Source organism: Mastomys coucha, unplaced genomic scaffold (genome assembly GCF_008632895.1).
Source record: "Mastomys coucha isolate ucsf_1 unplaced genomic scaffold, UCSF_Mcou_1 pScaffold15, whole genome shotgun sequence".
NCBI lineage: Eukaryota > Metazoa > Chordata > Mammalia > Rodentia > Muridae > Mastomys > Mastomys coucha.
The window spans coordinates 99938283-99948847 of NW_022196897.1; the positions used below are offsets into that span (position 1 = coordinate 99938283).

At 38.4% G+C, this 10565-nt stretch overlaps 1 long non-coding RNA gene across 1 annotated transcript in view; it reads left to right on the top strand.

The window, feature by feature from the left end:
• The first annotated feature begins 2133 nt into the window (after positions 1–2133).
• Positions 2134–10565, top strand: part of LOC116092319 — a 12139-nt gene continuing 3707 nt past the window's right edge. Inside the window, exons 1-2 of the long non-coding RNA XR_004119202.1 lie at positions 2134–2185; positions 3073–3235. This is a non-coding gene — a long non-coding RNA (uncharacterized LOC116092319). The remainder of the gene's footprint in view (positions 2186–3072; positions 3236–10565) is intronic.

Sequence of the window (10565 nt, forward strand, 5' to 3'; positions counted from 1 at the left end):
TTTTTTGAACAGAGGCTATCCTTAGCCCCATGGACACCCCCACTTTTCAGTCAAACTGCTACCCCAGTCCAGTTTTCGCTGGCCTCCCTGGAAGTGGAATTGTCTGGGCCTTTCCCTTGCAGAAGCCAAACATAAACACCAGGGCATTAAAATGGAAACAGGATCTTGGTTCTCACTGTTTCACCAGGCTCTTTAGCTCTGACCTCTGACCCTCATTAAGATCCATGGAAGGTCTGGGCATCTGGGGTGTGTAGCTCACTGTGGGAATTTTTTTCTTGCTATGATTGTTGTTTTCCTCCTCCTGGATTATTTTGGTTTAACCTAGGGCTATGATGTAAAATAAGCTACTTTCAAGAGCTTTCCCTGACCGTGTTTTGGGACAGGGTTAGGAAATGTGATTTGAGTACTGCTGGCAACTCCAAGACTTCATTTTCAAGTTGTCACCTAAAACCCTTGTCAGACAATATAAAGGTGGTTTTTTGTTTTGTTTTGTTTTGTTTTTTTGTTTTTATTTTTTTATTTATTTTTTTTATTTTGGCATTGAGTACTGGAACATTCTGATGCATGTGTTCATGTTTCTCCCTGTCTCTTTGTCTCTGTCTCTGTCTGTCTGTCTATCTGTCTCTCTGTCTGTTTGTATCTCTCTCTCTCATATGTGTGTGTGTGTGTGCTTGTGTGCACACGTGCGTGAGCAAATGTGTATGTGATATGAAGACCAGAGGCAGACACTAAGATGTTGTCAGTCACGTCTTTAGACAGGGCCCCTAACTGAATGAACTTGGAGATTACCCAGCATTTTAGCTAGGCTGCTTGCCAGTGAGCCCTTGAGATCCACTTCCTGCTCCCTCTCTCTCTCTATCCCCCAGTGCTGGAATCCCAGATGTATATTTGCTATGCACAGCCTTCCCTGGAGTGCTAGGGATCCAAACTTGGGTCCTCTTGCTTACACAACAAGTACTTGACTTACTGTGCTGTTCTTTAAGCCTCACTCATTTAAGACAGTTTGTGTTTAAAGATTCTGTATGACCGTATACATGACTTTTAAATGTAGACTTCAGATTAGAGTATCATCTGCAATGTTTTCTCTGGCTATGTTGTACCATCTAAACTGTGTTAAGGACACTTTTCCTGGCCATCCCGCTGGAATTCGCTCAGAGACATTAACTTTTCTTTGCAGGAATTCTTTGATCTTCTACAGAAGCTTTTTAAGAGAAGAGAAATCAGATATACAAAGAAAAGACCATTTTAAATACGTGTCTTGAGTGGGTAATTTATGTATACATTTAGAAGTAATTATTAAGGGTTTTAGTAAATTCTTGTTAAAAGTAAGAGGGAAAACTTCTACATAAACTAGCAAGTCTACCTGGTTTTGCTTGGACACTCTGTTGCTTGCACATGTCGAGGTCAGAGATTTCTATCTGGCAGGGGTCAAATTTCACTGTGAGTCTTGTTATAAGGGATGTTTTAATGATTCAGTACCAGTATACAAGAAAACTCTAAATGCTATAAGTCTGGTGAACTTTATTTCTAAGTGAATATTAACAGAAGCGCATAATTAATGTGTATAGTGTTTTCTCTCATGCATAATTCAACAGTGACAGTCCACGTTACCAGCAGCACATGGAATATTAACTTTGAAGTAGAGAAGCAAGAGACTTAGGAAGGGAGGTGGGCAACTCGAGGTCACTCAGCAACGCCTCCTGCATCACAAAGCTCGAGAGCCAGCCTCTAGTACTTTCTTGTAGTGATCACAAAAATGAACGTGAGAAAATAACTCTGTCCTACCCAAGAAAGAGAAGAAGACAAACAGCCAGGAAAGGACGCATGTGTCCGTCTACAGTCTCCACAACATGTGCATATGTCCGTCTACAGTCTCCACGGCATGTGCATGTGTCCGTCTACAGTCTCCACGGCATGTGCATGTGTCCGTCTACAGTCTCCACGGCATGTGAATGTGTCCGTCTACAGTCTCCACGGCACGTGCATGTGTCTGACTACAGTCTCCACGGCATGTGCATGTGTCCGTCTACAGTCTCCACAGCATGTGCATGTGTCTGTCTCTGGTCTCCACAGAAAAAGTTTTCTCAAGAAGCCCTGGATTATGGGATGGCATCTGTGGGATGTTCTAAAGCCTTCCTGAGTGGAGCCCAGTTTTTATTTTAGGATCTACAACTCTGGAAGACAGGTGTGAATATAATCTCCACCATGCGTAAATGACAGCTACTGATTGCACAAGAGTCTTCAAGGGAAGCATGGTGGGGATGCATGACTGTAAGATTACTGAGCCCTTGAAAGAGTCATGAAATACGGACTTACTCTTCCACAACGATCTCTCTCCCCCTAAATAATCTCTCCTTCCCTATTGCATTTTGCCACTATACTCTAGTCTTAGAACATTTTTTCCTCTTTTTATTTTTTTAAGTTCTCCATGATTGGCTGAGTCTGGTCATCTATGACTACCTGGAAAACTTTCTTTGGTTAGACAGTTTTTGCTTCCCTGAGCATTCTTCAGCTCTTTTATGCATTATGTACTTTTTTTTCACAATTTAAAAATAAGTTTCATGGGCCCTAACATACTACTCTATACACAGTAACCATCTGGTGTAATTTAATAGATTAATATGAGATGGCTCTATATATGGGCCCCACAACCATCAGAGACTGGACAGAACCAGAAAAGGGACACATTTAATACTCTTCCTTGCACAGTGCAGAGAGTCCCAGATGAAGAGGTTGGGCTGATGCATAAACTTGAGTTACCTTACTTAATAATGAATGGCAAGTTATGCAGGTATACCTCCTTGTGTTTTAAATATTTTAATACCTATCATGAGAGATTTGTGAGGTGCTGTATGAACAGTAGTTTATAGCAAAAGAAACTGAAGTTCATAACCATCCAGCTACTTGTCTTCATTCACATCTTGTAATAACAGAGCCTGAAAGCCAGTTTTTAGTTGCATTTCTTTTGTTTTACCTGGGGCTCTTATGCCCTTTCCACACTAGTGTGTGGCTTCCCTCATTCCATGCCGATGGCACAGCAGCGCTCACACTGTGGCTCTCTCTGTTGTCCAGATCCTGCTTCCAGTCACATCTGTAAATAATGGAGAAAGGCTTCTCTGCTCTCTATGCCTCATGCTTTCATCAGAATGGGATTGTATCCTGAAATAAGGGGGACATCATTGAATTGAAGACTATGTGGAAAAGATTCTCAAGCAGCCACAATATGGAACCCATAGTAAGTATGCTCTTGCTCTCTTTTGACCGTGATCTGACTCAACTTAGGAGGACATGTAGTGTAAATTTCTAGCCCAACTTCTGGACCTGTGGGAAGGAGCGTTAGTAAAGCCTTTCCTTTCCATTTCCTTCCATCTGAGAGTAAATACTTTGTAGCAACTTTTAGAAGGAGCACGGGAGTCTAATAACCTGGAAATTGTCAGAGAAAGTGAAATAGGAGCATTGCCTTGTCATTGCCATAATGTGCTTTCCAAAGCAATATAACAATCACAAATATTACAAAAGAGCCTCCAGCCAAGCAGAATTCTTGGTAGACTAAATTCTTGAACATTCTCACTACCATGCACCAATGTCCACCCCCCCCCCTCACTACTGCTCAAAGTGTATTGGTTCCTGTTCTCCACTATTTTAAAACACTGATCTGGTAACACTGAAAAGGCTCAGAGTTGTCTCTGAAACTCGCTATGCCACCTCTCAGCTACACAGACCTGGGCTTCCCAGCCTAGTAGGAATCACTACTGTCCATAAATTTTATATGCATTAAAGGTAGTTTTTCTCTCTTGTAACCATTGTTAATATTTGATGACCTAGGTATTATTCTTTATCGATAATTTTATAGATCATAGTTAATTTAGAAAGGAAAAAAATCAGAACTGTAATGCAAGGTACTGCCGTTCCGATTTAAAAAGTGACCTTGTCAAATAGACGCACTCTTACTTCAATTAAATTCAAAGTCAGTCAGTCCCATAGGTAATGTTAGCAATTATAAGAATACTTTGCAAAAGTAGTTAAAAAACACTCAGAGAACTTTTATGTGATGCTAGTTTTTAAAGTAAGAATGACTTTCTTCCCAAACTTCAATTCTTTATGAGATCATTGCGAAGTGTACTGTTACATAAAACATGAGGTCAGTAACTGAGGCTAATTAAATTTTAGTGGGAGCAAAAGTCACCAAAAGGTTTTTGCATTCATCCTACCAATTCTAAAACAGTGATACAATACACCATTAATAGCCTTAGAATTGCTAATTATTTCAACATGAATAGCGATATCAACGCTGTCAGTTTAATTTAATACACTCCAGAGAATTCCTGCAGAATGCATGATTTCTCTATTATTTCCTGGTTTTCACAACCACTAAAAGCTATAAATTTTCCTTCTTTTCTTGTAAGAGAGAGGTAGAGAGGGAAAGAGGCACCGAAAGAGGGGGTATCAGTAGTCTAGGTTTTTCCTGTTTTTTTTTTTTCAAAATACTGCAATTGCTTTTCTTTCTTTCTTTTTACAAAGAAAAAGGATGCAGAGCAAAATGGGAATTCTAAAATAAAATTGGACCAAGTTTAATTCTGTGACCTGATAAGACACTGAATGCTTTTAATGTGAAGATTTACAATGTTCATGCCTTCAGTTGGGCCAGTAGGATCTTCATTTTCGAATGTCCATGAGTGACTATGATTGGTGTTGAGGATGTCTTCTCCTTGCACTAGAACTACAATGAATGTCCAGAGGGAATCAATGGGTCTCCAATGTCCCAGAGACTTCATTTACCTAATGAAAGGGCTGTTCGTGCACTTCATAGAAGACAATAGGAAGCCTGACACAATGAAAAAGAAAACAAGTTAAAACATATTCTACTGCCAGGTATGGTAGCACATGCCTGTCATCCCAGCACTTCAGACTGGGACATTAAAACTGATTTTGAAGCTAATGTGGGACACATAGTAAGTTCCAAACTAGCCTGTGTTATCAAATGTTCTCTAAAAAATGTCACACAACAAAAATTATTCTAAATAAAATTAAGTAAATAGCAACTAATTAAAGGCATTAGAGTTGGCCTACAAATATGAAATCATACAATTAAAAATAATCTAAGCTACAGTATAAGATTCCGACTCCTATTTTCTTTATACAACATAATTCTTCATAGCTAAGTATGATGGCACATGTTTATAATTCCAGAAATTATGTGGCAGAGGCACAAGAATTATAAGTTTAAAGTCAAATTGGGCTACACAGTCAAAGTCAATGGTGTCTCAAAAAAAGTGATAAATCATGGCTTACAAATCTCTATTGCCAGAAAAATTTTATTACTCAATTTTCAGAACATACTAAACATTAGTCTATTGTTTCTTCCCAATAAAACCATCATCTATAAAATTTCACTGATTTTCTAGTTTAGTGTCTTTTTAAAGGCCATTTTGACATGACTTTAGGCAAAATATAAGAAAATAATGTTCAGTATTAATAATATTGCATTATCATGCATTTAAAAATTAGTGAGCCAAGCACATAATTTCCACAGACTGTTGCTACTAAAGATAACATGGGATACAATGAGTATGAGTGAGGTTGGACTGAGAAAATGATGATGTGCCTATAAAACATGTGTGTGATAAGGAGATAGATAGATAAAGAGATAGATAGATAGATAGATTTTGAATGTGTAGACTTGGCAAATGAATGACAATATGAATAATGGGAGAAGATTCACTGACTGAAGAATTGAAAAATGAAGTTAGTATTGTCATTTATGGAGATTAGAGGTCAAGGTGAGGAGAGGACTGGAATGAATGGACAAGGAAAACTGGTTTGAACTTGTCAATGCCATCTCTTTGCAATATCTATATGTGGCTGGATACTTGGGGACAATCAAGATTTTAAGAGCTCATTCATAAAATAGAAATGAACTTTACATAAAGTTGAGAGTAGCTCTCATCCACATAGTGGTGGTGGATGAAAACAATAAAATGCAGGAAAGTATCAGTAAAAGAATAAAGAATGAAGAAGAGAAGATTGCACAGCTGAAAGGTATTCATATGCTAATATGTATCAATATGTATTGTAGTTAACCTTACAAAATTTCACTGAACTGTATGTAATTCTTCCCATTTAATATACTTGGGGCAACTGATGCTCAGATCAAAGATTGCAGAAGAGCTCAGAACTGAACATATGTGCCTGATGCCACACAGGTACCAGGAAAGGAAGAGCTCGTGGCACTTCAACAATGAAGGGAGGGATGAGGATACAGGTAGAGTCAGAAGGGTTGGAAAGGACCCATGAATTTCTAATTGTGTGATGTCATTGCAGCCAAAGCTAGGGGGAGGGAAAATCAAAGGCCACACTAAGGATATTTCAGGGAAATCCATGGCAGAGAGCTATCAACAGGAAGGGAGAATGTGAAAGAGCAATGCTGCCTCAGTCTGTGGACTGAGGAGAATCTGAGAAAGGGAGGGTGTAGGTGATCACATGGTCATTATACTAGCGAGTGTAAACTGAGTACTTACTACCTGCAAGACACTAGGTCACTTAACACAATTTTGATTTGCCTCATCCTGACAACCAGATGAGTAGGATTCAAAACAAGAAACCATTCTCTCTTAAATCAGCCTTTCAGTCTCCTTCCCACAATTTTCTATGACCACCTCTGGACATCATTGAAAGAACCGTGCCTGACTTTCCTCAGTTCCTTTCCAGATATGATATTAGAAAATATGATACAAACAGTAATGTGCTGGATACTATGTATGGCAAAAGAATGAGTTTTTAATATACTGAAGAATGTTACATGAAAAAAATGAAAATATAATGATCTACTCATAGAGGAAAAGCACATTTTCATCTGATTATTGATGAACTAAATATTGCATGGAATATCAAGGAACTAATAAAAGTGTTTGAGGCTGAGCAGGGAAAGCTATTGGTTGGGCTCACTGAAGAGGGAAAGGAACTTTTCATTGAACAAATTTTTATTCTCTTTGACTTTTAATCTATGGGGATATGTTGGTATTGATCTTAGCCAGCTGTTGTCACAATAGTGATGTATATAATCATTTCCAAATTCAAGACAATAGCATCGATTCTCAAGCCCACAGGCACGCGGTTCTGCTGAGTGGCTGTTTTCAACTTCAAACTGTCCAGGATAGCTTACAGTGATCTGAATATTTTCATCCTTCAAGGACAATGATGTTAGGAGTAAGGAGTTGGGAGGTGGAGCACTAATGAATGAGATTAATACTCACCAAAAGGGATCTCGGAGAACGTTCCTTCTCTCTTTCCATTATGAATGGACAAAATGGGAGAACAGTAGACTATAACATGGAAGAAAATCTCACTGGAACTCAACTACGCTGGCACACTGATCTTAGACATCCAGTTTCCATCTGTGAGAGAAGTGAGTTTTTAGTGTTAGTGACTTATGAGGGTTATTATAGTGCCCCCAGGTACTAGAGTCCTTAGTTCCATCCACGGTAGCTACATTAGTAAGACATAGCTGTATTCCATTTGCCTCCTTAGAGGCCTCCAGCTAGAGTGGCAGAGACATTCTGGGATGTGTTCTTCTTGCTGTGTGAACAAGAGCTTTTAGAAGGTGACAAAACACTCATGCTTCTAACCGATGTCTGGAGTTTTGAACATTTACCTGTGCACTTTCAATCAGCCTGAATAAATAAGTAGGGAAACGTACTCCTCCCTGAGGCAGATGGTATGAGTCATTGCTGAACAAGACTCTACTCCAGTATTTTAAAAATTGTAAATCTGCTTGAATGTCAAAACTTAATCTCCTGAACAATCTCAAATTCTCTGTTCCCGATCATGCCCCTAACTTAATCAACGTTTAAAGGTCAAGGTAGGACCAATTTTCTCCCCTGCTTCCCCCATTCTTCCTCTTTCAGCCTTTCCTTTTTAAAACCTACCTTAATTTCTTTTAAAATTATTTATTTATTTATTTGTGAATGTGTACATGTGCACTCATGAATGTGTAAACAGGCCACAGAAGGTGTGTTGAAGTCAAAAGGTCACATGTGAAGTCTGTTTGCTCCCTCTACCATGTAGTTCTTGGGGATCAACTCAGGCCATCGGGCTTGGTGACAAGCACCCTTACCCACAGGGTCGCTTTATGCCTCTACTTATTTACTTACTCTGGGTGTTATTTCTGCTTCTGTCTTCTCCAATGTGGGAAGGAAGAAAGCAATATGATTTTGACAACAGAAGGATCTAATGTAGGTAAGTTCCTCTCTATGACCCACAGCAGGTATTAGTTCTTTGCTTCATGAGACACTTGTAGATCTATGTCAGAGATTGCTTTTTTAAGTGTTCCTTGTTACCAATGATGTAGATCCCAAATGATGACACTTAACTCCTTTTTCCTATTTGCTTCTCCTATCCCTACAGAAGCTTGCATTCTACCGAACTTTTCAATCATACCCAAGACTATCTACTTTAGCAAACTATGGGTACTTACTCCTTCTCACTTTGAAGTGTGGGTCTATCTCATAGGGTCTTATTGTCCCTCTGTTCACGTATCCTTACTCATTTAACTTTTCCAAATCAAAATCAAGTATCAGTTTTCACTTTCTCAAGAGTTGTCCAACATGGCTTGACAGTGAGGCTTGTCCTTCAGAATCAGAGCTCTAATTCTTCCCCAGCAAACCTTCACTACTGTCATTCTGTACCAAGATTTTTATTACCCAGGTTAGAAATCAACAGTGTGTAAAGGAGATGTATGGAGCCTAGATGAATAGATTCTAGATATAACTCCATCAGTGATGATATAGTGATTTGAGCCAGAGTCTGGTGTGACCTAATTTTCTTAAAAAGAATATTGAAACTCATACATTGTAACTTATCTTCTTCTAGTTGATCATGGCAAAGATCTGCCTAGAATCTGTTTCTTACATCACAGTAAGATTTTTTCCCACCAAGTTGAAGCAGGAAGTTTTTCTTAATGTTTAAATAATCCTCTCTTGTGATTTAGAGCCTTTTCTTTGTTCTGACCTTGGCAAGTACCATATCAAGAAGAACAGCTGGTCACCATTTTAATGTTTGAACATTATGAATAAAATCTTTCAAATGCTACCACAAGAGTTGGGATTTGTTTTGGAGTCTTGAGCTTCAGGGATTCATTTAAATCCATTCAAACTTCAGAATAATTTGGTTCTGTAGATCTTCTGAAGCACTCCAATAAAGACATCTCTTCACAGACTACTCTTTGGTTAGTCCCTTGGTAGGTCTGGAGGAGACACACAAAGTCAGATGGATTTAGAACTTGTTCCTGTGGGGAAGATGTATTTCAAAACTGGTGCAGAAGTTCAAATTCTTTTCTCCAGAGGGATTGCATTATTTAAGTAAAATACCACTCTTAGCTCAGTATAGCATTTTTAAACCAACTATATCTTCCTCTTTTCCTATTTTTGGAAATTCAGAACGCAGTTACTAACCTTTGAAAGCATGCGACCTCCCACTTCATTGTCTGCCAGCCTAAGTCTTCCTTTCCCTTTGTCAAAGCTTCTTTCCCTATATGGATATATTCTGTTCTTTAGTGCTTTATATTTCATGCTTCTATGCACCATTGCCTTGTCTCCCCCTGTCTTTAAAGGCTTACAAATGTACACGTGCATACCCCACATTCTCATGCCCAACACAGATAAAGGAACAAAAATCTGTCTTCTGAGAAAAACCTGAACTCTCCTCAGATACTGTAGGTGTCTCATTTCATATTCCTGCTTGAGAATATAAGAGAAGCTCTGAATTGTGATCTTACATTATGCTTCAGAGCAGGCCTTCTTAAAAATACAATTTCCCCCCAAAGGAAATGAAAGAGCTATTTAAAACAAGCAATCAATCCAGACAGAGCTCACCCCAATCTGAAGAACATTTCTTACAATGATGGATAGAAGGAAAAGGAGCAAAGGATTTTTAAAGAATGGATTTAAAGGGAGATTTGGGGCTCATCAGTACTCACTGATTCCAAACATAGAAATTCAATTTGATTTATCATGGAAGGAAAAGATTAATCACTTACAGCAATCTTGAAGTCAGTGTGCTGCCTTCAAAGCTGCTAAATGAGACTCACTGTTAATTACCACTTTCTGCTCAGGGCTGAACTTTTCCACATTATTGAATTGTCTTGCTGTGGAACAAGTCATCTTAAATTCACTTTCTTTTCATTTTATTCTCAAACAAGCTCATAGCTTCCAGAGGTCCTGGACCCATGGTTTTTTGTTTTGTTTTGTTTTGTTTTTTAAGTTAGCACTTTGCAGATGGTAATGACTTCTATACTGCATATATTGTAATCCAGATATCTGATGATTACTTCCATTACTTTGTTTTAGTTTTGGCACTATATGCACAAAAGCCTCATCTTTGCTAAACATCATTTAACTCATTTCTATTCTTCTTATATCTCTAAGCTGTGTCTCATGACTACTCTAAATTTGGCAGTATGCCTTCAATACTACACTTCTGTTACCTATTTTAGTGGTTGATCTCTTGTTTTTGTTTTTGTTTTGCTGTTGTTGTTGCTGTTCTGGTTAGGTTTTTTTTTTTTTTTTTTT